Source organism: Tenrec ecaudatus, unplaced genomic scaffold, assembly GCF_050624435.1.
Source record: "Tenrec ecaudatus isolate mTenEca1 unplaced genomic scaffold, mTenEca1.hap1 Scaffold_1262, whole genome shotgun sequence".
Lineage (NCBI taxonomy): Eukaryota > Metazoa > Chordata > Mammalia > Afrosoricida > Tenrecidae > Tenrec > Tenrec ecaudatus.
Window position 1 is genome coordinate 1 of NW_027457829.1, and position 27,500 is coordinate 27,500.

At 70.0% G+C, this 27,500-nt stretch overlaps 16 non-coding genes across 16 annotated transcripts; all 16 read right to left on the minus strand.

Annotated features, from left to right (window-relative positions):
- Positions 1-1,142: 1,142 nt before the first annotated feature.
- Positions 1,143-1,261, minus strand: LOC142436021 (5S ribosomal RNA). The gene has a single exon (XR_012781718.1). It is a non-coding gene; the product is annotated as a 5S ribosomal RNA (ribosomal RNA).
- Positions 1,262-2,846: 1,585 nt separating this feature from the next.
- Positions 2,847-2,965, minus strand: LOC142436032 (5S ribosomal RNA). The gene has a single exon (XR_012781729.1). It is a non-coding gene; the product is annotated as a 5S ribosomal RNA (ribosomal RNA).
- A 1,589-nt stretch (positions 2,966-4,554) lies between these two features.
- On the minus strand, positions 4,555-4,673 carry LOC142436044 (5S ribosomal RNA). The gene has a single exon (XR_012781740.1). It is a non-coding gene; the product is annotated as a 5S ribosomal RNA (ribosomal RNA).
- A 1,596-nt stretch (positions 4,674-6,269) lies between these two features.
- LOC142436056 (5S ribosomal RNA) lies at positions 6,270-6,388 on the minus strand. The gene has a single exon (XR_012781751.1). It is a non-coding gene; the product is annotated as a 5S ribosomal RNA (ribosomal RNA).
- A 1,590-nt stretch (positions 6,389-7,978) lies between these two features.
- LOC142436062 (5S ribosomal RNA) lies at positions 7,979-8,097 on the minus strand. Its single transcript, XR_012781757.1, has one exon. It is a non-coding gene; the product is annotated as a 5S ribosomal RNA (ribosomal RNA).
- A 1,599-nt stretch (positions 8,098-9,696) lies between these two features.
- On the minus strand, positions 9,697-9,815 carry LOC142436022 (5S ribosomal RNA). Its single transcript, XR_012781719.1, has one exon. It is a non-coding gene; the product is annotated as a 5S ribosomal RNA (ribosomal RNA).
- A 1,572-nt stretch (positions 9,816-11,387) lies between these two features.
- LOC142436023 (5S ribosomal RNA) lies at positions 11,388-11,506 on the minus strand. Its single transcript, XR_012781720.1, has one exon. It is a non-coding gene; the product is annotated as a 5S ribosomal RNA (ribosomal RNA).
- Positions 11,507-13,115: 1,609 nt separating this feature from the next.
- LOC142436024 (5S ribosomal RNA) lies at positions 13,116-13,234 on the minus strand. Its single transcript, XR_012781721.1, has one exon. It is a non-coding gene; the product is annotated as a 5S ribosomal RNA (ribosomal RNA).
- Positions 13,235-14,820: 1,586 nt separating this feature from the next.
- On the minus strand, positions 14,821-14,939 carry LOC142436025 (5S ribosomal RNA). The gene has a single exon (XR_012781722.1). It is a non-coding gene; the product is annotated as a 5S ribosomal RNA (ribosomal RNA).
- Positions 14,940-16,535: 1,596 nt separating this feature from the next.
- LOC142436026 (5S ribosomal RNA) lies at positions 16,536-16,654 on the minus strand. The gene has a single exon (XR_012781723.1). It is a non-coding gene; the product is annotated as a 5S ribosomal RNA (ribosomal RNA).
- A 1,601-nt stretch (positions 16,655-18,255) lies between these two features.
- LOC142436027 (5S ribosomal RNA) lies at positions 18,256-18,374 on the minus strand. The gene has a single exon (XR_012781724.1). It is a non-coding gene; the product is annotated as a 5S ribosomal RNA (ribosomal RNA).
- Positions 18,375-19,946: 1,572 nt separating this feature from the next.
- On the minus strand, positions 19,947-20,065 carry LOC142436028 (5S ribosomal RNA). Its single transcript, XR_012781725.1, has one exon. It is a non-coding gene; the product is annotated as a 5S ribosomal RNA (ribosomal RNA).
- A 1,593-nt stretch (positions 20,066-21,658) lies between these two features.
- LOC142436029 (5S ribosomal RNA) lies at positions 21,659-21,777 on the minus strand. The gene has a single exon (XR_012781726.1). It is a non-coding gene; the product is annotated as a 5S ribosomal RNA (ribosomal RNA).
- A 1,572-nt stretch (positions 21,778-23,349) lies between these two features.
- Positions 23,350-23,468, minus strand: LOC142436030 (5S ribosomal RNA). Its single transcript, XR_012781727.1, has one exon. It is a non-coding gene; the product is annotated as a 5S ribosomal RNA (ribosomal RNA).
- Positions 23,469-25,045: 1,577 nt separating this feature from the next.
- On the minus strand, positions 25,046-25,164 carry LOC142436031 (5S ribosomal RNA). The gene has a single exon (XR_012781728.1). It is a non-coding gene; the product is annotated as a 5S ribosomal RNA (ribosomal RNA).
- A 1,583-nt stretch (positions 25,165-26,747) lies between these two features.
- Positions 26,748-26,866, minus strand: LOC142436034 (5S ribosomal RNA). Its single transcript, XR_012781730.1, has one exon. It is a non-coding gene; the product is annotated as a 5S ribosomal RNA (ribosomal RNA).
- Positions 26,867-27,500: the final 634 nt, after the last annotated feature.

The following is a 27,500-nucleotide window of genomic DNA, read 5'->3' on the forward strand; positions in this document are numbered from 1 at the left end:
CGGTGCCCTCCGGGCGGCGGCCTCACGCCCAGAGGGTGGCCAGTGACCAGTGGGTCAAGGTTTCCTCGGGACAGGGAGGGGGTGCCAAGGGACCCTGATCCCGGAAACAGTGGCCAGGGCCAGGGCTGGCTCACAGCTTTGTCAGAGGTGCCCATGGTGGAGGTGGAAACACACCGAGGTCCCGTTAGCCGTGGCCAGAGCGGCCAGGTTCCCTCCCGGAGAGTACCACCTGACTTGAGAGAGTGGTGGACTTGAGAGAGACAGGTCCCGCTGGCCGCCCCTTGCTCCCGCCCTTGCCCTTGCCCTTGCCCTTGCCCTTGCCCCTGCGCCTTGTGCCCTGCCCCTGCCCCTTCTCCTTGCGACCTGCCCACTGGCCCCTGTCCTCCCCCCAGGGCGCCTGCGCTTGGTCCGCAGAGGCCGGCAGGGGCTGGCGCGGCGGCTTTGCCCTGCATGTACCCCAAGCGCATCAATGGCAGGGGTCGCGGAGGGCCCCATGCCTAGTCAGAGATCTTCTAGACAAGGGCATCCTCCCTGGGTGGGGCAAGGGGTCAGGCAGGCCGCCGGCCGCGTGCGGACACAGCCCAGTTTCCCCCAGGTGTGGTCGGGCCTCACCGCCTCCTTCCTTCCTTCCTTCCTTCCTTCCTTCCTTCCTTCCTTCCTTCCTTCCTTCCTTCCTTCCTTCCTTCCTTCCTTCCTTCCTTCCCAGAGGCCACACCGAGGCCCTGAACCTGACGCCGTGGTTCCCCTTGGCCAGCAACCGCGTGGGTGAAGAGAGGTCAGAGCCCATGGTGCAGGAAGGAGCAGGTGGCCGCACCTGCTGTGGCAGCCGCCGGCCCGCCAGGGTGGCAGAGCCCACCCCCACCCCTCGCGGGGCCGAGTCTGGGGGGTGCGGGGACCGCCAAGTGTGGAGGAGCGGTCCCCGGAGAGGGTGGGTATGAGGCGGGACGGTGCGGGCACTGCGGTTGGTGCCCCAGGCAGGTCCTGGGCAGGGGGCGCGGGGCCTGCTGGTGCCTAAGGAGACAGAGACACAGAGCCGGGGGAGAGAGGGGGACGGAGGGGTGCTGGACCCTCAGGGGAGCCGGAGGTCTGCTGCGGCGCCGCAGGGCGTGGCCGTGGCCGTGGGGGGCCGGCGAGTGGCAAAAAGCCTACAGCACCCGGTATTCCCAGGCGGTCTCCCATCCAAGTACTAACCAGGCCCGACCCTGCTTAGCTTCCGAGATCAGACGAGATCGGGCGCGTTCAGGGTGGTATGGCCGTAGACGCTTGCAGCTTCCTCCTGCTGGCCCTAAGAGCCTGCCGCCGCCGCCGCCGCCGCCGCCGCCGCCGCCGCCCGCCCTCCTGCGCTCCCACGGGCCTTGGCCCGACCACCCGACACAACCCGCGCGCCGTGCCTGCGCCTCGCCTAAGCTGCCCACCTGCCCGCCTGCCTGCCCTGGCCCCCGCTTTGTCCGCCTCCCTGCCTACGTGTTCCCATGCCGCCGCCGCCGCCGCCTCTACCACCCCGCTCCTCGGGGCTCCACTCCTGCCGCGGCCTGCACAGCCCACACTCACGAGACAGGGACGGGGTGCCAGGGCCAGGGGCTCAGGTGGCTGCGAGGGGAAGGGTCGCTCGCGGTGCTCCTGTGCACAGGAGAGACAGACACACAGACACAGACAGCCACAGCGACGGGGGCGGGGGGCGTGGGGGCCGAGGGTGGTAGTCGGGGCTGGGGTCGGTGCCCTCCGGGCGGCGGCCTCACGCCCAGAGGGTGGCCAGTGACCAGTGGGTCAAGGTTTCCTCGGGACAGGGAGGGGGTGCCAAGGGACCCTGATCCCGGAAACAGTGGCCAGGGCCAGGGCTGGCTCACAGCTTTGTCAGAGGTGCCCATGGTGGAGGTGGAAACACACCGAGGTCCCGTTAGCCGTAGCCAGAGCGGCCAGGTTCCCTCCCGGAGAGTACCACCTGACTTGAGAGAGTGGTGGACTTGAGAGAGACAGGTCCCGCTGGCCGCCCCTTGCTCCCGCCCTTGCCCTTGCCCTTGCCCTTGCCCCTGCGCCTTGTGCCCTGCCCCTGCCCCTTCTCCTTGCGACCTGCCCACTGGCCCCTGTCCTCCCCCCAGGGCGCCTGCGCTTGGTCCGCAGAGGCCGGCAGGGGCTGGCGCGGCGGCTTTGCCCTGCATGTACCCCAAGCGCATCAATGGCAGGGGTCGCGGAGGGCCCCATGCCTAGTCAGAGATCTTCTAGACAAGGGCATCCTCCCTGGGTGGGGCAAGGGGTCAGGCAGGCCGCCGGCCGCGTGCGGACACAGCCCAGTTTCCCCCAGGTGTGGTCGGGCCTCACCGCCTCCTTCCTTCCTTCCTTCCTTCCTTCCTTCCTTCCTTCCTTCCTTCCTTCCTTCCTTCCTTCCTTCCTTCCTTCCTTCCTTCCCAGAGGCCACACCGAGGCCCTGAACCTGACGCCGTGGTTCCCCTTGGCCAGCAACCGCGTGGGTGAAGAGAGGTCAGAGCCCATGGTGCAGGAAGGAGCAGGTGGCCGCACCTGCTGTGGCAGCCGCCGGCCCGCCAGGGTGGCAGAGCCCACCCCCACCCCTCGCGGGGCCGAGTCTGGGGGGTGCGGGGACCGCCAAGTGTGGAGGAGCGGTCCCCGGAGAGGGTGGGTATGAGGCGGGACGGTGCGGGCACTGCGGTTGGTGCCCCAGGCAGGTCCTGGGCAGGGGGCGCGGGGCCTGCTGGTGCCTAAGGAGACAGAGACACAGAGCCGGGGGAGAGAGGGGGACGGAGGGGTGCTGGACCCTCAGGGGAGCCGGAGGTCTGCTGCGGCGCTCGCAGGGCGTGGCCGTGGCCGTGGGGGGCCGGCGAGTGGCAAAAAGCCTACAGCACCCGGTATTCCCAGGCGGTCTCCCATCCAAGTACTAACCAGGCCCGACCCTGCTTAGCTTCCGAGATCAGACGAGATCGGGCGCGTTCAGGGTGGTATGGCCGTAGACGCTTGCAGCCTCCTCCTGCTGGCCCTAAGAGCCTGCCGCCGCCGCCGCCGCCGCCGCCCGCCCGCCCTCCTGCGCTCCCGCGGGCCTTGGCCCGACCACCCGACACAACCCGCGCGCCGTGCCTGCGCCTCGCCTAAGCTGCCCACCTGCCCGCCTGCCTGCCCTGGCCCCCGCTTTGTCCGCCTCCCTGGCTACGTGTTCCCATGCCGCCGCCGCCGCCGCCTCTACCACCCCGCTCCTCGGGGCTCCACTCCTGCCGCGGCCTGCACAGCCCACACTCACGAGACAGGGACGGGGTGCCAGGGCCAGGGGCTCAGGTGGCTGCGAGGGGAAGGGTCGCTCGCGGTGCTCCTGTGCACAGGAGAGACAGACACACAGACACAGACAGCCACAGCGACGGGGGCGGGGGGCGTGGGGGCCGAGGGTGGTAGTCGGGGCTGGGGTCGGTGCCCTCCGGGCGGCGGCCTCACGCCCAGAGGGTGGCCAGTGACCAGTGGGTCAAGGTTTCCTCGGGACAGGGAGGGGGTGCCAAGGGACCCTGATCCCGGAAACAGTGGCCAGGGCCAGGGCTGGCTCACAGCTTTGTCAGAGGTGCCCATGGTGGAGGTGGAAACACACCGAGGTCCCGTTAGCCGTGGCCAGAGCGGCCAGGTTCCCTCCCGGAGAGTACCACCTGACTTGAGAGAGTGGTGGACTTGAGAGAGACAGGTCCCGCTGGCCGCCCCTTGCTCCCGCCCTTGCCCTTGCCCTTGCCCTTGCCCCTGCGCCTTGTGCCCTGCCCCTGCCCCTTCTCCTTGCGACCTGCCCACTGGCCCCTGTCCTCCCCCCAGGGCGCCTGCGCTTGGTCCGCAGAGGCCGGCAGGGGCTGGCGCGGCGGCTTTGCCCTGCATGTACCCCAAGCGCATCAATGGCAGGGGTCGCGGAGGGCCCCATGCCTAGTCAGAGATCTTCTAGACAAGGGCATCCTCCCTGGGTGGGGCAAGGGGTCAGGCAGGCCGCCGGCCGCGTGCGGACACAGCCCAGTTTCCCCCAGGTGTGGTCGGGCCTCACCGCCTCCTTCCTTCCTTCCTTCCTTCCTTCCTTCCTTCCTTCCTTCCTTCCTTCCTTCCTTCCTTCCTTCCTTCCTTCCTTCCTTCCTTCCTTCCTTCCCAGAGGCCACACCGAGGCCCTGAACCTGACGCCGTGGTTCCCCTTGGCCAGCAACCGCGTGGGTGAAGAGAGGTCAGAGCCCATGGTGCAGGAAGGAGCAGGTGGCCGCACCTGCTGTGGCAGCCGCCGGCCCGCCAGGGTGGCAGAGCCCACCCCCACCCCTCGCGGGGCCGAGTCTGGGGGGTGCGGGGACCGCCAAGTGTGGAGGAGCGGTCCCCGGAGAGGGTGGGTATGAGGCGGGACGGTGCGGGCACTGCGGTTGGTGCCCCAGGCAGGTCCTGGGCAGGGGGCGCGGGGCCTGCTGGTGCCTAAGGAGACAGAGACACAGAGCCGGGGGAGAGAGGGGGACGGAGGGGTGCTGGACCCTCAGGGGAGCCGGAGGTCTGCTGCGGCGCTCGCAGGGCGTGGCCGTGGCCGTGGGGGGCCGGCGAGTGGCAAAAAGCCTACAGCACCCGGTATTCCCAGGCGGTCTCCCATCCAAGTACTAACCAGGCCCGACCCTGCTTAGCTTCCGAGATCAGACGAGATCGGGCGCGTTCAGGGTGGTATGGCCGTAGACGCTTGCAGCTTCCTCCTGCTGGCCCTAAGAGCCTGCCGCCGCCGCCGCCGCCGCCGCCGCCGCCGCCGCCGCCCGCCCTCCTGCGCTCCCACGGGCCTTGGCCCGACCACCCGACACAACCCGCGCGCCGTGCCTGCGCCTCGCCTAAGCTGCCCACCTGCCCGCCTGCCTGCCCTGGCCCCCGCTTTGTCCGCCTCCCTGGCTACGTGTTCCCATGCCGCCGCCGCCGCCGCCTCTACCACCCCGCTCCTCGGGGCTCCACTCCTGCCGCGGCCTGCACAGCCCACACTCACGAGACAGGGACGGGGTGCCAGGGCCAGGGGCTCAGGTGGCTGCGAGGGGAAGGGTCGCTCGCGGTGCTCCTGTGCACAGGAGAGACAGACACACAGACACAGACAGCCACAGCGACGGGGGCGGGGGGCGTGGGGGCCGAGGGTGGTAGTCGGGGCTGGGGTCGGTGCCCTCCGGGCGGCGGCCTCACGCCCAGAGGGTGGCCAGTGACCAGTGGGTCAAGGTTTCCTCGGGACAGGGAGGGGGTGCCAAGGGACCCTGATCCCGGAAACAGTGGCCAGGGCCAGGGCTGGCTCACAGCTTTGTCAGAGGTGCCCATGGTGGAGGTGGAAACACACCGAGGTCCCGTTAGCCGTGGCCAGAGCGGCCAGGTTCCCTCCCGGAGAGTACCACCTGACTTGAGAGAGTGGTGGACTTGAGAGAGACAGGTCCCGCTGGCCGCCCCTTGCTCCCGCCCTTGCCCTTGCCCTTGCCCTTGCCCCTGCGCCTTGTGCCCTGCCCCTGCCCCTTCTCCTTGCGACCTGCCCACTGGCCCCTGTCCTCCCCCCAGGGCGCCTGCGCTTGGTCCGCAGAGGCCGGCAGGGGCTGGCGCGGCGGCTTTGCCCTGCATGTACCCCAAGCGCATCAATGGCAGGGGTCGCGGAGGGCCCCATGCCTAGTCAGAGATCTTCTAGACAAGGGCATCCTCCCTGGGTGGGGCAAGGGGTCAGGCAGGCCGCCGGCCGCGTGCGGACACAGCCCAGTTTCCCCCAGGTGTGGTCGGGCCTCACCGCCTCCTTCCTTCCTTCCTTCCTTCCTTCCTTCCTTCCTTCCTTCCTTCCTTCCTTCCTTCCTTCCTTCCTTCCTTCCTTCCTTCCTTCCTTCCCAGAGGCCACACCGAGGCCCTGAACCTGACGCCGTGGTTCCCCTTGGCCAGCAACCGCGTGGGTGAAGAGAGGTCAGAGCCCATGGTGCAGGAAGGAGCAGGTGGCCGCACCTGCTGTGGCAGCCGCCGGCCCGCCAGGGTGGCAGAGCCCACCCCCACCCCTCGCGGGGCCGAGTCTGGGGGGTGCGGGGACCGCCAAGTGTGGAGGAGCGGTCCCCGGAGAGGGTGGGTATGAGGCGGGACGGTGCGGGCACTGCGGTTGGTGCCCCAGGCAGGTCCTGGGCAGGGGGCGCGGGGCCTGCTGGTGCCTAAGGAGACAGAGACACAGAGCCGGGGGAGAGAGGGGGACGGAGGGGTGCTGGACCCTCAGGGGAGCCGGAGGTCTGCTGCGGCGCTCGCAGGGCGTGGCCGTGGCCGTGGGGGGCCGGCGAGTGGCAAAAAGCCTACAGCACCCGGTATTCCCAGGCGGTCTCCCATCCAAGTACTAACCAGGCCCGACCCTGCTTAGCTTCCGAGATCAGACGAGATCGGGCGCGTTCAGGGTGGTATGGCCGTAGACGCTTGCAGCTTCCTCCTGCTGGCCCTAAGAGCCTGCCGCCGCCGCCGCCGCCGCCGCCGCCGCCGCCGCCGCCCGCCCTCCTGCGCTCCCACGGGCCTTGGCCCGACCACCCGACACAACCCGCGCGCCGTGCCTGCGCCTCGCCTAAGCTGCCCACCTGCCCGCCTGCCTGCCCTGGCCCCCGCTTTGTCCGCCTCCCTGGCTACGTGTTCCCATGCCGCCGCCGCCGCCGCCTCTACCACCCCGCTCCTCGGGGCTCCACTCCTGCCGCGGCCTGCACAGCCCACACTCACGAGACAGGGACGGGGTGCCAGGGCCAGGGGCTCAGGTGGCTGCGAGGGGAAGGGTCGCTCGCGGTGCTCCTGTGCACAGGAGAGACAGACACACAGACACAGACAGCCACAGCGACGGGGGCGGGGGGCGTGGGGGCCGAGGGTGGTAGTCGGGGCTGGGGTCGGTGCCCTCCGGGCGGCGGCCTCACGCCCAGAGGGTGGCCAGTGACCAGTGGGTCAAGGTTTCCTCGGGACAGGGAGGGGGTGCCAAGGGACCCTGATCCCGGAAACAGTGGCCAGGGCCAGGGCTGGCTCACAGCTTTGTCAGAGGTGCCCATGGTGGAGGTGGAAACACACCGAGGTCCCGTTAGCCGTGGCCAGAGCGGCCAGGTTCCCTCCCGGAGAGTACCACCTGACTTGAGAGAGTGGTGGACTTGAGAGAGACAGGTCCCGCTGGCCGCCCCTTGCTCCCGCCCTTGCCCTTGCCCTTGCCCTTGCCCTTGCCCCTGCGCCTTGTGCCCTGCCCCTGCCCCTTCTCCTTGCGACCTGCCCACTGGCCCCTGTCCTCCCCCCAGGGCGCCTGCGCTTGGTCCGCAGAGGCCGGCAGGGGCTGGCGCGGCGGCTTTGCCCTGCATGTACCCCAAGCGCATCAATGGCAGGGGTCGCGGAGGGCCCCATGCCTAGTCAGAGATCTTCTAGACAAGGGCATCCTCCCTGGGTGGGGCAAGGGGTCAGGCAGGCCGCCGGCCGCGTGCGGACACAGCCCAGTTTCCCCCAGGTGTGGTCGGGCCTCACCGCCTCCTTCCTTCCTTCCTTCCTTCCTTCCTTCCTTCCTTCCTTCCTTCCTTCCTTCCTTCCTTCCTTCCTTCCTTCCTTCCCAGAGGCCACACCGAGGCCCTGAACCTGACGCCGTGGTTCCCCTTGGCCAGCAACCGCGTGGGTGAAGAGAGGTCAGAGCCCATGGTGCAGGAAGGAGCAGGTGGCCGCACCTGCTGTGGCAGCCGCCGGCCCGCCAGGGTGGCAGAGCCCACCCCCACCCCTCGCGGGGCCGAGTCTGGGGGGTGCGGGGACCGCCAAGTGTGGAGGAGCGGTCCCCGGAGAGGGTGGGTATGAGGCGGGACGGTGCGGGCACTGCGGTTGGTGCCCCAGGCAGGTCCTGGGCAGGGGGCGCGGGGCCTGCTGGTGCCTAAGGAGACAGAGACACAGAGCCGGGGGAGAGAGGGGGACGGAGGGGTGCTGGACCCTCAGGGGAGCCGGAGGTCTGCTGCGGCGCTCGCAGGGCGTGGCCGTGGCCGTGGGGGGCCGGCGAGTGGCAAAAAGCCTACAGCACCCGGTATTCCCAGGCGGTCTCCCATCCAAGTACTAACCAGGCCCGACCCTGCTTAGCTTCCGAGATCAGACGAGATCGGGCGCGTTCAGGGTGGTATGGCCGTAGACGCTTGCAGCCTCCTCCTGCTGGCCCTAAGAGCCTGCCGCCGCCGCCGCCGCCGCCGCCGCCGCCCGCCCTCCTGCGCTCCCGCGGGCCTTGGCCCGACCACCCGACACAACCCGCGCGCCGTGCCTGCGCCTCGCCTAAGCTGCCCACCTGCCCGCCTGCCTGCCCTGGCCCCCGCTTTGTCCGCCTCCCTGGCTACGTGTTCCCATGCCGCCGCCGCCGCCGCCTCTACCACCCCGCTCCTCGGGGCTCCACTCCTGCCGCGGCCTGCACAGCCCACACTCACGAGACAGGGACGGGGTGCCAGGGCCAGGGGCTCAGGTGGCTGCGAGGGGAAGGGTCGCTCGCGGTGCTCCTGTGCACAGGAGAGACAGACACACAGACACAGACAGCCACAGCGACGGGGGCGGGGGGCGTGGGGGCCGAGGGTGGTAGTCGGGGCTGGGGTCGGTGCCCTCCGGGCGGCGGCCTCACGCCCAGAGGGTGGCCAGTGACCAGTGGGTCAAGGTTTCCTCGGGACAGGGAGGGGGTGCCAAGGGACCCTGATCCCGGAAACAGTGGCCAGGGCCAGGGCTGGCTCACAGCTTTGTCAGAGGTGCCCATGGTGGAGGTGGAAACACACCGAGGTCCCGTTAGCCGTGGCCAGAGCGGCCAGGTTCCCTCCCGGAGAGTACCACCTGACTTGAGAGAGTGGTGGACTTGAGAGAGACAGGTCCCGCTGGCCGCCCCTTGCTCCCGCCCTTGCCCTTGCCCTTGCCCTTGCCCCTGCGCCTTGTGCCCTGCCCCTGCCCCTTCTCCTTGCGACCTGCCCACTGGCCCCTGTCCTCCCCCCAGGGCGCCTGCGCTTGGTCCGCAGAGGCCGGCAGGGGCTGGCGCGGCGGCTTTGCCCTGCATGTACCCCAAGCGCATCAATGGCAGGGGTCGCGGAGGGCCCCATGCCTAGTCAGAGATCTTCTAGACAAGGGCATCCTCCCTGGGTGGGGCAAGGGGTCAGGCAGGCCGCCGGCCGCGTGCGGACACAGCCCAGTTTCCCCCAGGTGTGGTCGGGCCTCACCGCCTCCTTCCTTCCTTCCTTCCTTCCTTCCTTCCTTCCTTCCTTCCTTCCTTCCTTCCTTCCTTCCTTCCTTCCTTCCTTCCTTCCTTCCTTCCTTCCTTCCTTCCCAGAGGCCACACCGAGGCCCTGAACCTGACGCCGTGGTTCCCCTTGGCCAGCAACCGCGTGGGTGAAGAGAGGTCAGAGCCCATGGTGCAGGAAGGAGCAGGTGGCCGCACCTGCTGTGGCAGCCGCCGGCCCGCCAGGGTGGCAGAGCCCACCCCCACCCCTCGCGGGGCCGAGTCTGGGGGGTGCGGGGACCGCCAAGTGTGGAGGAGCGGTCCCCGGAGAGGGTGGGTATGAGGCGGGACGGTGCGGGCACTGCGGTTGGTGCCCCAGGCAGGTCCTGGGCAGGGGGCGCGGGGCCTGCTGGTGCCTAAGGAGACAGAGACACAGAGCCGGGGGAGAGAGGGGGACGGAGGGGTGCTGGACCCTCAGGGGAGCCGGAGGTCTGCTGCGGCGCTCGCAGGGCGTGGCCGTGGCCGTGGGGGGCCGGCGAGTGGCAAAAAGCCTACAGCACCCGGTATTCCCAGGCGGTCTCCCATCCAAGTACTAACCAGGCCCGACCCTGCTTAGCTTCCGAGATCAGACGAGATCGGGCGCGTTCAGGGTGGTATGGCCGTAGACGCTTGCAGCCTCCTCCTGCTGGCCCTAAGAGCCTGCCGCCGCCGCCGCCGCCGCCGCCGCCCGCCCTCCTGCGCTCCCGTGGGCCTTGGCCCGACCACCCGACACAACCCGCGCGCCGTGCCTGCGCCTCGCCTAAGCTGCCCACCTGCCCGCCTGCCTGCCCTGGCCCCCGCTTTGTCCGCCTCCCTGGCTACGTGTTCCCATGCCGCCGCCGCCGCCGCCTCTACCACCCCGCTCCTCGGGGCTCCACTCCTGCCGCGGCCTGCACAGCCCACACTCACGAGACAGGGACGGGGTGCCAGGGCCAGGGGCTCAGGTGGCTGCGAGGGGAAGGGTCGCTCGCGGTGCTCCTGTGCACAGGAGAGACAGACACACAGACACAGACAGCCACAGCGACGGGGGCGGGGGGCGTGGGGGCCGAGGGTGGTAGTCGGGGCTGGGGTCGGTGCCCTCCGGGCGGCGGCCTCACGCCCAGAGGGTGGCCAGTGACCAGTGGGTCAAGGTTTCCTCGGGACAGGGAGGGGGTGCCAAGGGACCCTGATCCCGGAAACAGTGGCCAGGGCCAGGGCTGGCTCACAGCTTTGTCAGAGGTGCCCATGGTGGAGGTGGAAACACACCGAGGTCCCGTTAGCCGTGGCCAGAGCGGCCAGGTTCCCTCCCGGAGAGTACCACCTGACTTGAGAGAGTGGTGGACTTGAGAGAGACAGGTCCCGCTGGCCGCCCCTTGCTCCCGCCCTTGCCCTTGCCCTTGCCCTTGCCCCTGCGCCTTGTGCCCTGCCCCTGCCCCTTCTCCTTGCGACCTGCCCACTGGCCCCTGTCCTCCCCCCAGGGCGCCTGCGCTTGGTCCGCAGAGGCCGGCAGGGGCTGGCGCGGCGGCTTTGCCCTGCATGTACCCCAAGCGCATCAATGGCAGGGGTCGCGGAGGGCCCCATGCCTAGTCAGAGATCTTCTAGACAAGGGCATCCTCCCTGGGTGGGGCAAGGGGTCAGGCAGGCCGCCGGCCGCGTGCGGACACAGCCCAGTTTCCCCCAGGTGTGGTCGGGCCTCACCGCCTCCTTCCTTCCTTCCTTCCTTCCTTCCTTCCTTCCTTCCTTCCTTCCTTCCTTCCTTCCTTCCTTCCTTCCTTCCTTCCCAGAGGCCACACCGAGGCCCTGAACCTGACGCCGTGGTTCCCCTTGGCCAGCAACCGCGTGGGTGAAGAGAGGTCAGAGCCCATGGTGCAGGAAGGAGCAGGTGGCCGCACCTGCTGTGGCAGCCGCCGGCCCGCCAGGGTGGCAGAGCCCACCCCCACCCCTCGCGGGGCCGAGTCTGGGGGGTGCGGGGACCGCCAAGTGTGGAGGAGCGGTCCCCGGAGAGGGTGGGTATGAGGCGGGACGGTGCGGGCACTGCGGTTGGTGCCCCAGGCAGGTCCTGGGCAGGGGGCGCGGGGCCTGCTGGTGCCTAAGGAGACAGAGACACAGAGCCGGGGGAGAGAGGGGGACGGAGGGGTGCTGGACCCTCAGGGGAGCCGGAGGTCTGCTGCGGCGCTCGCAGGGCGTGGCCGTGGCCGTGGGGGGCCGGCGAGTGGCAAAAAGCCTACAGCACCCGGTATTCCCAGGCGGTCTCCCATCCAAGTACTAACCAGGCCCGACCCTGCTTAGCTTCCGAGATCAGACGAGATCGGGCGCGTTCAGGGTGGTATGGCCGTAGACGCTTGCAGCCTCCTCCTGCTGGCCCTAAGAGCCTGCCGCCGCCGCCGCCGCCGCCGCCGCCGCCGCCGCCGCCCGCCCTCCTGCGCTCCCACGGCCTTGGCCCGACCACCCGACACAACCCGCGCGCCGTGCCTGCGCCTCGCCTAAGCTGCCCACCTGCCCGCCTGCCTGCCCTGGCCCCCGCTTTGTCCGCCTCCCTGCCTACGTGTTCCCATGCCGCCGCCGCCGCCGCCTCTACCACCCCGCTCCTCGGGGCTCCACTCCTGCCGCGGCCTGCACAGCCCACACTCACGAGACAGGGACGGGGTGCCAGGGCCAGGGGCTCAGGTGGCTGCGAGGGGAAGGGTCGCTCGCGGTGCTCCTGTGCACAGGAGAGACAGACACACAGACACAGACAGCCACAGCGACGGGGGCGGGGGGCGTGGGGGCCGAGGGTGGTAGTCGGGGCTGGGGTCGGTGCCCTCCGGGCGGCGGCCTCACGCCCAGAGGGTGGCCAGTGACCAGTGGGTCAAGGTTTCCTCGGGACAGGGAGGGGGTGCCAAGGGACCCTGATCCCGGAAACAGTGGCCAGGGCCAGGGCTGGCTCACAGCTTTGTCAGAGGTGCCCATGGTGGAGGTGGAAACACACCGAGGTCCCGTTAGCCGTGGCCAGAGCGGCCAGGTTCCCTCCCGGAGAGTACCACCTGACTTGAGAGAGTGGTGGACTTGAGAGAGACAGGTCCCGCTGGCCGCCCCTTGCTCCCGCCCTTGCCCTTGCCCTTGCCCTTGCCCTTGCCCCTGCGCCTTGTGCCCTGCCCCTGCCCCTTCTCCTTGCGACCTGCCCACTGGCCCCTGTCCTCCCCCCAGGGCGCCTGCGCTTGGTCCGCAGAGGCCGGCAGGGGCTGGCGCGGCGGCTTTGCCCTGCATGTACCCCAAGCGCATCAATGGCAGGGGTCGCGGAGGGCCCCATGCCTAGTCAGAGATCTTCTAGACAAGGGCATCCTCCCTGGGTGGGGCAAGGGGTCAGGCAGGCCGCCGGCCGCGTGCGGACACAGCCCAGTTTCCCCCAGGTGTGGTCGGGCCTCACCGCCTCCTTCCTTCCTTCCTTCCTTCCTTCCTTCCTTCCTTCCTTCCTTCCTTCCTTCCTTCCTTCCTTCCTTCCTTCCTTCCTTCCTTCCTTCCTTCCTTCCCAGAGGCCACACCGAGGCCCTGAACCTGACGCCGTGGTTCCCCTTGGCCAGCAACCGCGTGGGTGAAGAGAGGTCAGAGCCCATGGTGCAGGAAGGAGCAGGTGGCCGCACCTGCTGTGGCAGCCGCCGGCCCGCCAGGGTGGCAGAGCCCACCCCCACCCCTCGCGGGGCCGAGTCTGGGGGGTGCGGGGACCGCCAAGTGTGGAGGAGCGGTCCCCGGAGAGGGTGGGTATGAGGCGGGACGGTGCGGGCACTGCGGTTGGTGCCCCAGGCAGGTCCTGGGCAGGGGGCGCGGGGCCTGCTGGTGCCTAAGGAGACAGAGACACAGAGCCGGGGGAGAGAGGGGGACGGAGGGGTGCTGGACCCTCAGGGGAGCCGGAGGTCTGCTGCGGCGCTCGCAGGGCGTGGCCGTGGCCGTGGGGGGCCGGCGAGTGGCAAAAAGCCTACAGCACCCGGTATTCCCAGGCGGTCTCCCATCCAAGTACTAACCAGGCCCGACCCTGCTTAGCTTCCGAGATCAGACGAGATCGGGCGCGTTCAGGGTGGTATGGCCGTAGACGCTTGCAGCTTCCTCCTGCTGGCCCTAAGAGCCTGCCGCCGCCGCCGCCGCCGCCGCCGCCGCCGCCGCCGCCCGCCCTCCTGCGCTCCCACGGGCCTTGGCCCGACCACCCGACACAACCCGCGCGCCGTGCCTGCGCCTCGCCTAAGCTGCCCACCTGCCCGCCTGCCTGCCCTGGCCCCCGCTTTGTCCGCCTCCCTGGCTACGTGTTCCCATGCCGCCGCCGCCGCCGCCTCTACCACCCCGCTCCTCGGGGCTCCACTCCTGCCGCGGCCTGCACAGCCCACACTCACGAGACAGGGACGGGGTGCCAGGGCCAGGGGCTCAGGTGGCTGCGAGGGGAAGGGTCGCTCGCGGTGCTCCTGTGCACAGGAGAGACAGACACACAGACACAGACAGCCACAGCGACGGGGGCGGGGGGCGTGGGGGCCGAGGGTGGTAGTCGGGGCTGGGGTCGGTGCCCTCCGGGCGGCGGCCTCACGCCCAGAGGGTGGCCAGTGACCAGTGGGTCAAGGTTTCCTCGGGACAGGGAGGGGGTGCCAAGGGACCCTGATCCCGGAAACAGTGGCCAGGGCCAGGGCTGGCTCACAGCTTTGTCAGAGGTGCCCATGGTGGAGGTGGAAACACACCGAGGTCCCGTTAGCCGTGGCCAGAGCGGCCAGGTTCCCTCCCGGAGAGTACCACCTGACTTGAGAGAGTGGTGGACTTGAGAGAGACAGGTCCCGCTGGCCGCCCCTTGCTCCCGCCCTTGCCCTTGCCCTTGCCCCTGCGCCTTGTGCCCTGCCCCTGCCCCTTCTCCTTGCGACCTGCCCACTGGCCCCTGTCCTCCCCCCAGGGCGCCTGCGCTTGGTCCGCAGAGGCCGGCAGGGGCTGGCGCGGCGGCTTTGCCCTGCATGTACCCCAAGCGCATCAATGGCAGGGGTCGCGGAGGGCCCCATGCCTAGTCAGAGATCTTCTAGACAAGGGCATCCTCCCTGGGTGGGGCAAGGGGTCAGGCAGGCCGCCGGCCGCGTGCGGACACAGCCCAGTTTCCCCCAGGTGTGGTCGGGCCTCACCGCCTCCTTCCTTCCTTCCTTCCTTCCTTCCTTCCTTCCTTCCTTCCTTCCTTCCTTCCTTCCTTCCTTCCTTCCTTCCTTCCTTCCTTCCCAGAGGCCACACCGAGGCCCTGAACCTGACGCCGTGGTTCCCCTTGGCCAGCAACCGCGTGGGTGAAGAGAGGTCAGAGCCCATGGTGCAGGAAGGAGCAGGTGGCCGCACCTGCTGTGGCAGCCGCCGGCCCGCCAGGGTGGCAGAGCCCACCCCCACCCCTCGCGGGGCCGAGTCTGGGGGGTGCGGGGACCGCCAAGTGTGGAGGAGCGGTCCCCGGAGAGGGTGGGTATGAGGCGGGACGGTGCGGGCACTGCGGTTGGTGCCCCAGGCAGGTCCTGGGCAGGGGGCGCGGGGCCTGCTGGTGCCTAAGGAGACAGAGACACAGAGCCGGGGGAGAGAGGGGGACGGAGGGGTGCTGGACCCTCAGGGGAGCCGGAGGTCTGCTGCGGCGCTCGCAGGGCGTGGCCGTGGCCGTGGGGGGCCGGCGAGTGGCAAAAAGCCTACAGCACCCGGTATTCCCAGGCGGTCTCCCATCCAAGTACTAACCAGGCCCGACCCTGCTTAGCTTCCGAGATCAGACGAGATCGGGCGCGTTCAGGGTGGTATGGCCGTAGACGCTTGCAGCCTCCTCCTGCTGGCCCTAAGAGCCTGCCGCCGCCGCCGCCGCCGCCGCCGCCCGCCCTCCTGCGCTCCCGCGGGCCTTGGCCCGACCACCCGACACAACCCGCGCGCCGTGCCTGCGCCTCGCCTAAGCTGCCCACCTGCCCGCCTGCCTGCCCTGGCCCCCGCTTTGTCCGCCTCCCTGGCTACGTGTTCCCATGCCGCCGCCGCCGCCGCCTCTACCACCCCGCTCCTCGGGGCTCCACTCCTGCCGCGGCCTGCACAGCCCACACTCACGAGACAGGGACGGGGTGCCAGGGCCAGGGGCTCAGGTGGCTGCGAGGGGAAGGGTCGCTCGCGGTGCTCCTGTGCACAGGAGAGACAGACACACAGACACAGACAGCCACAGCGACGGGGGCGGGGGGCGTGGGGGCCGAGGGTGGTAGTCGGGGCTGGGGTCGGTGCCCTCCGGGCGGCGGCCTCACGCCCAGAGGGTGGCCAGTGACCAGTGGGTCAAGGTTTCCTCGGGACAGGGAGGGGGTGCCAAGGGACCCTGATCCCGGAAACAGTGGCCAGGGCCAGGGCTGGCTCACAGCTTTGTCAGAGGTGCCCATGGTGGAGGTGGAAACACACCGAGGTCCCGTTAGCCGTGGCCAGAGCGGCCAGGTTCCCTCCCGGAGAGTACCACCTGACTTGAGAGAGTGGTGGACTTGAGAGAGACAGGTCCCGCTGGCCGCCCCTTGCTCCCGCCCTTGCCCTTGCCCTTGCCCTTGCCCCTGCGCCTTGTGCCCTGCCCCTGCCCCTTCTCCTTGCGACCTGCCCACTGGCCCCTGTCCTCCCCCCAGGGCGCCTGCGCTTGGTCCGCAGAGGCCGGCAGGGGCTGGCGCGGCGGCTTTGCCCTGCATGTACCCCAAGCGCATCAATGGCAGGGGTCGCGGAGGGCCCCATGCCTAGTCAGAGATCTTCTAGACAAGGGCATCCTCCCTGGGTGGGGCAAGGGGTCAGGCAGGCCGCCGGCCGCGTGCGGACACAGCCCAGTTTCCCCCAGGTGTGGTCGGGCCTCACCGCCTCCTTCCTTCCTTCCTTCCTTCCTTCCTTCCTTCCTTCCTTCCTTCCTTCCTTCCTTCCTTCCTTCCTTCCTTCCTTCCTTCCTTCCTTCCTTCCTTCCTTCCCAGAGGCCACACCGAGGCCCTGAACCTGACGCCGTGGTTCCCCTTGGCCAGCAACCGCGTGGGTGAAGAGAGGTCAGAGCCCATGGTGCAGGAAGGAGCAGGTGGCCGCACCTGCTGTGGCAGCCGCCGGCCCGCCAGGGTGGCAGAGCCCACCCCCACCCCTCGCGGGGCCGAGTCTGGGGGGTGCGGGGACCGCCAAGTGTGGAGGAGCGGTCCCCGGAGAGGGTGGGTATGAGGCGGGACGGTGCGGGCACTGCGGTTGGTGCCCCAGGCAGGTCCTGGGCAGGGGGCGCGGGGCCTGCTGGTGCCTAAGGAGACAGAGACACAGAGCCGGGGGAGAGAGGGGGACGGAGGGGTGCTGGACCCTCAGGGGAGCCGGAGGTCTGCTGCGGCGCTCGCAGGGCGTGGCCGTGGCCGTGGGGGGCCGGCGAGTGGCAAAAAGCCTACAGCACCCGGTATTCCCAGGCGGTCTCCCATCCAAGTACTAACCAGGCCCGACCCTGCTTAGCTTCCGAGATCAGACGAGATCGGGCGCGTTCAGGGTGGTATGGCCGTAGACGCTTGCAGCCTCCTCCTGCTGGCCCTAAGAGCCTGCCGCCGCCGCCGCCGCCGCCGCCGCCGCCGCCGCCGCCCGCCCTCCTGCGCTCCCACGGCCTTGGCCCGACCACCCGACACAACCCGCGCGCCGTGCCTGCGCCTCGCCTAAGCTGCCCACCTGCCCGCCTGCCTGCCCTGGCCCCCGCTTTGTCCGCCTCCCTGCCTACGTGTTCCCATGCCGCCGCCGCCGCCGCCTCTACCACCCCGCTCCTCGGGGCTCCACTCCTGCCGCGGCCTGCACAGCCCACACTCACGAGACAGGGACGGGGTGCCAGGGCCAGGGGCTCAGGTGGCTGCGAGGGGAAGGGTCGCTCGCGGTGCTCCTGTGCACAGGAGAGACAGACACACAGACACAGACAGCCACAGCGACGGGGGCGGGGGGCGTGGGGGCCGAGGGTGGTAGTCGGGGCTGGGGTCGGTGCCCTCCGGGCGGCGGCCTCACGCCCAGAGGGTGGCCAGTGACCAGTGGGTCAAGGTTTCCTCGGGACAGGGAGGGGGTGCCAAGGGACCCTGATCCCGGAAACAGTGGCCAGGGCCAGGGCTGGCTCACAGCTTTGTCAGAGGTGCCCATGGTGGAGGTGGAAACACACCGAGGTCCCGTTAGCCGTGGCCAGAGCGGCCAGGTTCCCTCCCGGAGAGTACCACCTGACTTGAGAGAGTGGTGGACTTGAGAGAGACAGGTCCCGCTGGCCGCCCCTTGCTCCCGCCCTTGCCCTTGCCCTTGCCCTTGCCCTTGCCCCTGCGCCTTGTGCCCTGCCCCTGCCCCTTCTCCTTGCGACCTGCCCACTGGCCCCTGTCCTCCCCCCAGGGCGCCTGCGCTTGGTCCGCAGAGGCCGGCAGGGGCTGGCGCGGCGGCTTTGCCCTGCATGTACCCCAAGCGCATCAATGGCAGGGGTCGCGGAGGGCCCCATGCCTAGTCAGAGATCTTCTAGACAAGGGCATCCTCCCTGGGTGGGGCAAGGGGTCAGGCAGGCCGCCGGCCGCGTGCGGACACAGCCCAGTTTCCCCCAGGTGTGGTCGGGCCTCACCGCCTCCTTCCTTCCTTCCTTCCTTCCTTCCTTCCTTCCTTCCTTCCTTCCTTCCTTCCTTCCTTCCTTCCTTCCTTCCTTCCTTCCTTCCTTCCCAGAGGCCACACCGAGGCCCTGAACCTGACGCCGTGGTTCCCCTTGGCCAGCAACCGCGTGGGTGAAGAGAGGTCAGAGCCCATGGTGCAGGAAGGAGCAGGTGGCCGCACCTGCTGTGGCAGCCGCCGGCCCGCCAGGGTGGCAGAGCCCACCCCCACCCCTCGCGGGGCCGAGTCTGGGGGGTGCGGGGACCGCCAAGTGTGGAGGAGCGGTCCCCGGAGAGGGTGGGTATGAGGCGGGACGGTGCGGGCACTGCGGTTGGTGCCCCAGGCAGGTCCTGGGCAGGGGGCGCGGGGCCTGCTGGTGCCTAAGGAGACAGAGACACAGAGCCGGGGGAGAGAGGGGGACGGAGGGGTGCTGGACCCTCAGGGGAGCCGGAGGTCTGCTGCGGCGCTCGCAGGGCGTGGCCGTGGCCGTGGGGGGCCGGCGAGTGGCAAAAAGCCTACAGCACCCGGTATTCCCAGGCGGTCTCCCATCCAAGTACTAACCAGGCCCGACCCTGCTTAGCTTCCGAGATCAGACGAGATCGGGCGCGTTCAGGGTGGTATGGCCGTAGACGCTTGCAGCCTCCTCCTGCTGGCCCTAAGAGCCTGCCGCCGCCGCCGCCGCCGCCGCCGCCCGCCCTCCTGCGCTCCCGCGGGCCTTGGCCCGACCACCCGACACAACCCGCGCGCCGTGCCTGCGCCTCGCCTAAGCTGCCCACCTGCCCGCCTGCCTGCCCTGGCCCCCGCTTTGTCCGCCTCCCTGGCTACGTGTTCCCATGCCGCCGCCGCCGCCGCCTCTACCACCCCGCTCCTCGGGGCTCCACTCCTGCCGCGGCCTGCACAGCCCACACTCACGAGACAGGGACGGGGTGCCAGGGCCAGGGGCTCAGGTGGCTGCGAGGGGAAGGGTCGCTCGCGGTGCTCCTGTGCACAGGAGAGACAGACACACAGACACAGACAGCCACAGCGACGGGGGCGGGGGGCGTGGGGGCCGAGGGTGGTAGTCGGGGCTGGGGTCGGTGCCCTCCGGGCGGCGGCCTCACGCCCAGAGGGTGGCCAGTGACCAGTGGGTCAAGGTTTCCTCGGGACAGGGAGGGGGTGCCAAGGGACCCTGATCCCGGAAACAGTGGCCAGGGCCAGGGCTGGCTCACAGCTTTGTCAGAGGTGCCCATGGTGGAGGTGGAAACACACCGAGGTCCCGTTAGCCGTGGCCAGAGCGGCCAGGTTCCCTCCCGGAGAGTACCACCTGACTTGAGAGAGTGGTGGACTTGAGAGAGACAGGTCCCGCTGGCCGCCCCTTGCTCCCGCCCTTGCCCTTGCCCTTGCCCTTGCCCCTGCGCCTTGTGCCCTGCCCCTGCCCCTTCTCCTTGCGACCTGCCCACTGGCCCCTGTCCTCCCCCCAGGGCGCCTGCGCTTGGTCCGCAGAGGCCGGCAGGGGCTGGCGCGGCGGCTTTGCCCTGCATGTACCCCAAGCGCATCAATGGCAGGGGTCGCGGAGGGCCCCATGCCTAGTCAGAGATCTTCTAGACAAGGGCATCCTCCCTGGGTGGGGCAAGGGGTCAGGCAGGCCGCCGGCCGCGTGCGGACACAGCCCAGTTTCCCCCAGGTGTGGTCGGGCCTCACCGCCTCCTTCCTTCCTTCCTTCCTTCCTTCCTTCCTTCCTTCCTTCCTTCCTTCCTTCCTTCCTTCCTTCCTTCCTTCCTTCCCAGAGGCCACACCGAGGCCCTGAACCTGACGCCGTGGTTCCCCTTGGCCAGCAACCGCGTGGGTGAAGAGAGGTCAGAGCCCATGGTGCAGGAAGGAGCAGGTGGCCGCACCTGCTGTGGCAGCCGCCGGCCCGCCAGGGTGGCAGAGCCCACCCCCACCCCTCGCGGGGCCGAGTCTGGGGGGTGCGGGGACCGCCAAGTGTGGAGGAGCGGTCCCCGGAGAGGGTGGGTATGAGGCGGGACGGTGCGGGCACTGCGGTTGGTGCCCCAGGCAGGTCCTGGGCAGGGGGCGCGGGGCCTGCTGGTGCCTAAGGAGACAGAGACACAGAGCCGGGGGAGAGAGGGGGACGGAGGGGTGCTGGACCCTCAGGGGAGCCGGAGGTCTGCTGCGGCGCTCGCAGGGCGTGGCCGTGGCCGTGGGGGGCCGGCGAGTGGCAAAAAGCCTACAGCACCCGGTATTCCCAGGCGGTCTCCCATCCAAGTACTAACCAGGCCCGACCCTGCTTAGCTTCCGAGATCAGACGAGATCGGGCGCGTTCAGGGTGGTATGGCCGTAGACGCTTGCAGCTTCCTCCTGCTGCCCCTAAGAGCCTGCCGCCGCCGCCGCCGCCGCCGCCGCCGCCGCCGCCCGCCCTCCTGCGCTCCCACGGGCCTTGGCCCGACCACCCGACACAACCCGCGCGCCGTGCCTGCGCCTCGCCTAAGCTGCCCACCTGCCCGCCTGCCTGCCCTGGCCCCCGCTTTGTCCGCCTCCCTGGCTACGTGTTCCCATGCCGCCGCCGCCGCCGCCTCTACCACCCCGCTCCTCGGGGCTCCACTCCTGCCGCGGCCTGCACAGCCCACACTCACGAGACAGGGACGGGGTGCCAGGGCCAGGGGCTCAGGTGGCTGCGAGGGGAAGGGTCGCTCGCGGTGCTCCTGTGCACAGGAGAGACAGACACACAGACACAGACAGCCACAGCGACGGGGGCGGGGGGCGTGGGGGCCGAGGGTGGTAGTCGGGGCTGGGGTCGGTGCCCTCCGGGCGGCGGCCTCACGCCCAGAGGGTGGCCAGTGACCAGTGGGTCAAGGTTTCCTCGGGACAGGGAGGGGGTGCCAAGGGACCCTGATCCCGGAAACAGTGGCCAGGGCCAGGGCTGGCTCACAGCTTTGTCAGAGGTGCCCATGGTGGAGGTGGAAACACACCGAGGTCCCGTTAGCCGTAGCCAGAGCGGCCAGGTTCCCTCCCGGAGAGTACCACCTGACTTGAGAGAGTGGTGGACTTGAGAGAGACAGGTCCCGCTGGCCGCCCCTTGCTCCCGCCCTTGCCCTTGCCCTTGCCCTTGCCCCTGCGCCTTGTGCCCTGCCCCTGCCCCTTCTCCTTGCGACCTGCCCACTGGCCCCTGTCCTCCCCCCAGGGCGCCTGCGCTTGGTCCGCAGAGGCCGGCAGGGGCTGGCGCGGCGGCTTTGCCCTGCATGTACCCCAAGCGCATCAATGGCAGGGGTCGCGGAGGGCCCCATGCCTAGTCAGAGATCTTCTAGACAAGGGCATCCTCCCTGGGTGGGGCAAGGGGTCAGGCAGGCCGCCGGCCGCGTGCGGACACAGCCCAGTTTCCCCCAGGTGTGGTCGGGCCTCACCGCCTCCTTCCTTCCTTCCTTCCTTCCTTCCTTCCTTCCTTCCTTCCTTCCTTCCTTCCTTCCTTCCTTCCTTCCTTCCTTCCTTCCTTCCTTCCCAGAGGCCACACCGAGGCCCTGAACCTGACGCCGTGGTTCCCCTTGGCCAGCAACCGCGTGGGTGAAGAGAGGTCAGAGCCCATGGTGCAGGAAGGAGCAGGTGGCCGCACCTGCTGTGGCAGCCGCCGGCCCGCCAGGGTGGCAGAGCCCACCCCCACCCCTCGCGGGGCCGAGTCTGGGGGGTGCGGGGACCGCCAAGTGTGGAGGAGCGGTCCCCGGAGAGGGTGGGTATGAGGCGGGACGGTGCGGGCACTGCGGTTGGTGCCCCAGGCAGGTCCTGGGCAGGGGGCGCGGGGCCTGCTGGTGCCTAAGGAGACAGAGACACAGAGCCGGGGGAGAGAGGGGGACGGAGGGGTGCTGGACCCTCAGGGGAGCCGGAGGTCTGCTGCGGCGCTCGCAGGGCGTGGCCGTGGCCGTGGGGGGCCGGCGAGTGGCAAAAAGCCTACAGCACCCGGTATTCCCAGGCGGTCTCCCATCCAAGTACTAACCAGGCCCGACCCTGCTTAGCTTCCGAGATCAGACGAGATCGGGCGCGTTCAGGGTGGTATGGCCGTAGACGCTTGCAGCCTCCTCCTGCTGGCCCTAAGAGCCTGCCGCCGCCGCCGCCGCCGCCGCCGCCCGCCCTCCTGCGCTCCCGCGGGCCTTGGCCCGACCACCCGACACAACCCGCGCGCCGTGCCTGCGCCTCGCCTAAGCTGCCCACCTGCCCGCCTGCCTGCCCTGGCCCCCGCTTTGTCCGCCTCCCTGGCTACGTGTTCCCATGCCGCCGCCGCCGCCGCCTCTACCACCCCGCTCCTCGGGGCTCCACTCCTGCCGCGGCCTGCACAGCCCACACTCACGAGACAGGGACGGGGTGCCAGGGCCAGGGGCTCAGGTGGCTGCGAGGGGAAGGGTCGCTCGCGGTGCTCCTGTGCACAGGAGAGACAGACACACAGACACAGACAGCCACAGCGACGGGGGCGGGGGGCGTGGGGGCCGAGGGTGGTAGTCGGGGCTGGGGTCGGTGCCCTCCGGGCGGCGGCCTCACGCCCAGAGGGTGGCCAGTGACCAGTGGGTCAAGGTTTCCTCGGGACAGGGAGGGGGTGCCAAGGGACCCTGATCCCGGAAACAGTGGCCAGGGCCAGGGCTGGCTCACAGCTTTGTCAGAGGTGCCCATGGTGGAGGTGGAAACACACCGAGGTCCCGTTAGCCGTGGCCAGAGCGGCCAGGTTCCCTCCCGGAGAGTACCACCTGACTTGAGAGAGTGGTGGACTTGAGAGAGACAGGTCCCGCTGGCCGCCCCTTGCTCCCGCCCTTGCCCTTGCCCTTGCCCTTGCCCCTGCGCCTTGTGCCCTGCCCCTGCCCCTTCTCCTTGCGACCTGCCCACTGGCCCCTGTCCTCCCCCCAGGGCGCCTGCGCTTGGTCCGCAGAGGCCGGCAGGGGCTGGCGCGGCGGCTTTGCCCTGCATGTACCCCAAGCGCATCAATGGCAGGGGTCGCGGAGGGCCCCATGCCTAGTCAGAGATCTTCTAGACAAGGGCATCCTCCCTGGGTGGGGCAAGGGGTCAGGCAGGCCGCCGGCCGCGTGCGGACACAGCCCAGTTTCCCCCAGGTGTGGTCGGGCCTCACCGCCTCCTTCCTTCCTTCCTTCCTTCCTTCCTTCCTTCCTTCCTTCCTTCCTTCCTTCCTTCCTTCCTTCCTTCCTTCCTTCCCAGAGGCCACACCGAGGCCCTGAACCTGACGCCGTGGTTCCCCTTGGCCAGCAACCGCGTGGGTGAAGAGAGGTCAGAGCCCATGGTGCAGGAAGGAGCAGGTGGCCGCACCTGCTGTGGCAGCCGCCGGCCCGCCAGGGTGGCAGAGCCCACCCCCACCCCTCGCGGGGCCGAGTCTGGGGGGTGCGGGGACCGCCAAGTGTGGAGGAGCGGTCCCCGGAGAGGGTGGGTATGAGGCGGGACGGTGCGGGCACTGCGGTTGGTGCCCCAGGCAGGTCCTGGGCAGGGGGCGCGGGGCCTGCTGGTGCCTAAGGAGACAGAGACACAGAGCCGGGGGAGAGAGGGGGACGGAGGGGTGCTGGACCCTCAGGGGAGCCGGAGGTCTGCTGCGGCGCTCGCAGGGCGTGGCCGTGGCCGTGGGGGGCCGGCGAGTGGCAAAAAGCCTACAGCACCCGGTATTCCCAGGCGGTCTCCCATCCAAGTACTAACCAGGCCCGACCCTGCTTAGCTTCCGAGATCAGACGAGATCGGGCGCGTTCAGGGTGGTATGGCCGTAGACGCTTGCAGCTTCCTCCTGCTGCCCCTAAGAGCCTGCCGCCGCCGCCGCCGCCGCCGCCGCCGCCGCCGCCCGCCCTCCTGCGCTCCCACGGGCCTTGGCCCGACCACCCGACACAACCCGCGCGCCGTGCCTGCGCCTCGCCTAAGCTGCCCACCTGCCCGCCTGCCTGCCCTGGCCCCCGCTTTGTCCGCCTCCCTGGCTACGTGTTCCCATGCCGCCGCCGCCGCCGCCTCTACCACCCCGCTCCTCGGGGCTCCACTCCTGCCGCGGCCTGCACAGCCCACACTCACGAGACAGGGACGGGGTGCCAGGGCCAGGGGCTCAGGTGGCTGCGAGGGGAAGGGTCGCTCGCGGTGCTCCTGTGCACAGGAGAGACAGACACACAGACACAGACAGCCACAGCGACGGGGGCGGGGGGCGTGGGGGCCGAGGGTGGTAGTCGGGGCTGGGGTCGGTGCCCTCCGGGCGGCGGCCTCACGCCCAGAGGGTGGCCAGTGACCAGTGGGTCAAGGTTTCCTCGGGACAGGGAGGGGGTGCCAAGGGACCCTGATCCCGGAAACAGTGGCCAGGGCCAGGGCTGGCTCACAGCTTTGTCAGAGGTGCCCATGGTGGAGGTGGAAACACACCGAGGTCCCGTTAGCCGTGGCCAGAGCGGCCAGGTTCCCTCCCGGAGAGTACCACCTGACTTGAGAGAGTGGTGGACTTGAGAGAGACAGGTCCCGCTGGCCGCCCCTTGCTCCCGCCCTTGCCCTTGCCCTTGCCCTTGCCCCTGCGCCTTGTGCCCTGCCCCTGCCCCTTCTCCTTGCGACCTGCCCACTGGCCCCTGTCCTCCCCCCAGGGCGCCTGCGCTTGGTCCGCAGAGGCCGGCAGGGGCTGGCGCGGCGGCTTTGCCCTGCATGTACCCCAAGCGCATCAATGGCAGGGGTCGCGGAGGGCCCCATGCCTAGTCAGAGATCTTCTAGACAAGGGCATCCTCCCTGGGTGGGGCAAGGGGTCAGGCAGGCCGCCGGCCGCGTGCGGACACAGCCCAGTTTCCCCCAGGTGTGGTCGGGCCTCACCGCCTCCTTCCTTCCTTCCTTCCTTCCTTCCTTCCTTCCTTCCTTCCTTCCTTCCTTCCTTCCTTCCTTCCTTCCTTCCCAGAGGCCACACCGAGGCCCTGAACCTGACGCCGTGGTTCCCCTTGGCCAGCAACCGCGTGGGTGAAGAGAGGTCAGAGCCCATGGTGCAGGAAGGAGCAGGTGGCCGCACCTGCTGTGGCAGCCGCCGGCCCGCCAGGGTGGCAGAGCCCACCCCCACCCCTCGCGGGGCCGAGTCTGGGGGGTGCGGGGACCGCCAAGTGTGGAGGAGCGGTCCCCGGAGAGGGTGGGTATGAGGCGGGACGGTGCGGGCACTGCGGTTGGTGCCCCAGGCAGGTCCTGGGCAGGGGGCGCGGGGCCTGCTGGTGCCTAAGGAGACAGAGACACAGAGCCGGGGGAGAGAGGGGGACGGAGGGGTGCTGGACCCTCAGGGGAGCCGGAGGTCTGCTGCGGCGCTCGCAGGGCGTGGCCGTGGCCGTGGGGGGCCGGCGAGTGGCAAAAAGCCTACAGCACCCGGTATTCCCAGGCGGTCTCCCATCCAAGTACTAACCAGGCCCGACCCTGCTTAGCTTCCGAGATCAGACGAGATCGGGCGCGTTCAGGGTGGTATGGCCGTAGACGCTTGCAGCCTCCTCCTGCTGGCCCTAAGAGCCTGCCGCCGCCGCCGCCGCCGCCGCCCGCCCTCCTGCGCTCCCACGGGCCTTGGCCCGACCACCCGACACAACCCGCGCGCCGTGCCTGCGCCTCGCCTAAGCTGCCCACCTGCCCGCCTGCCTGCCCTGGCCCCCGCTTTGTCCGCCTCCCTGGCTACGTGTTCCCATGCCGCCGCCGCCGCCGCCGCCGCCTCTACCACCCCGCTCCTCGGGGCTCCACTCCTGCCGCGGCCTGCACAGCCCACACTCACGAGACAGGGACGGGGTGCCAGGGCCAGGGGCTCAGGTGGCTGCGAGGGGAAGGGTCGCTCGCGGTGCTCCTGTGCACAGGAGAGACAGACACACAGACACAGACAGCCACAGCGACGGGGGCGGGGGGCGTGGGGGCCGAGGGTGGTAGTCGGGGCTGGGGTCGGTGCCCTCCGGGCGGCGGCCTCACGCCCAGAGGGTGGCCAGTGACCAGTGGGTCAAGGTTTCCTCGGGACAGGGAGGGGGTGCCAAGGGACCCTGATCCCGGAAACAGTGGCCAGGGCCAGGGCTGGCTCACAGCTTTGTCAGAGGTGCCCATGGTGGAGGTGGAAACACACCGAGGTCCCGTTAGCCGTGGCCAGAGCGGCCAGGTTCCCTCCCGGAGAGTACCACCTGACTTGAGAGAGTGGTGGACTTGAGAGAGACAGGTCCCGCTGGCCGCCCCTTGCTCCCGCCCTTGCCCTTGCCCTTGCCCTTGCCCCTGCGCCTTGTGCCCTGCCCCTGCCCCTTCTCCTTGCGACCTGCCCACTGGCCCCTGTCCTCCCCCCAGGGCGCCTGCGCTTGGTCCGCAGAGGCCGGCAGGGGCTGGCGCGGCGGCTTTGCCCTGCATGTACCCCAAGCGCATCAATGGCAGGGGTCGCGGAGGGCCCCATGCCTAGTCAGAGATCTTCTAGACAAGGGCATCCTCCCTGGGTGGGGCAAGGGGTCAGGCAGGCCGCCGGCCGCGTGCGGACACAGCCCAGTTTCCCCCAGGTGTGGTCGGGCCTCACCGCCTCCTTCCTTCCTTCCTTCCTTCCTTCCTTCCTTCCTTCCTTCCTTCCTTCCTTCCTTCCTTCCTTCCTTCCTTCCTTCCTTCCTTCCCAGAGGCCACACCGAGGCCCTGAACCTGACGCCGTGGTTCCCCTTGGCCAGCAACCGCGTGGGTGAAGAGAGGTCAGAGCCCATGGTGCAGGAAGGAGCAGGTGGCCGCACCTGCTGTGGCAGCCGCCGGCCCGCCAGGGTGGCAGAGCCCACCCCCACCCCTCGCGGGGCCGAGTCTGGGGGGTGCGGGGACCGCCAAGTGTGGAGGAGCGGTCCCCGGAGAGGGTGGGTATGAGGCGGGACGGTGCGGGCACTGCGGTTGGTGCCCCAGGCAGGTCCTGGGCAGGGGGCGCGGGGCCTGCTGGTGCCTAAGGAGACAGAGACACAGAGCCGGGGGAGAGAGGGGGACGGAGGGGTGCTGGACCCTCAGGGGAGCCGGAGGTCTGCTGCGGCGCTCGCAGGGCGTGGCCGTGGCCGTGGGGGGCCGGCGAGTGGCAAAAAGCCTACAGCACCCGGTATTCCCAGGCGGTCTCCCATCCAAGTACTAACCAGGCCCGACCCTGCTTAGCTTCCGAGATCAGACGAGATCGGGCGCGTTCAGGGTGGTATGGCCGTAGACGCTTGCAGCCTCCTCCTGCTGGCCCTAAGAGCCTGCCGCCGCCGCCGCCGCCGCCGCCGCCCGCCCTCCTGCGCTCCCGCGGGCCTTGGCCCGACCACCCGACACAACCCGCGCGCCGTGCCTGCGCCTCGCCTAAGCTGCCCACCTGCCCGCCTGCCTGCCCTGGCCCCCGCTTTGTCCGCCTCCCTGGCTACGTGTTCCCATGCCGCCGCCGCCGCCGCCTCTACCACCCCGCTCCTCGGGGCTCCACTCCTGCCGCGGCCTGCACAGCCCACACTCACGAGACAGGGACGGGGTGCCAGGGCCAGGGGCTCAGGTGGCTGCGAGGGGAAGGGTCGCTCGCGGTGCTCCTGTGCACAGGAGAGACAGACACACAGACACAGACAGCCACAGCGACGGGGGCGGGGGGCGTGGGGGCCGAGGGTGGTAGTCGGGGCTGGGGTCGGTGCCCTCCGGGCGGCGGCCTCACGCCCAGAGGGTGGCCAGTGACCAGTGGGTCAAGGTTTCCTCGGGACAGGGAGGGGGTGCCAAGGGACCCTGATCCCGGAAACAGTGGCCAGGGCCAGGGCTGGCTCACAGCTTTGTCAGAGGTGCCCATGGTGGAGGTGGAAACACACCGAGGTCCCGTTAGCCG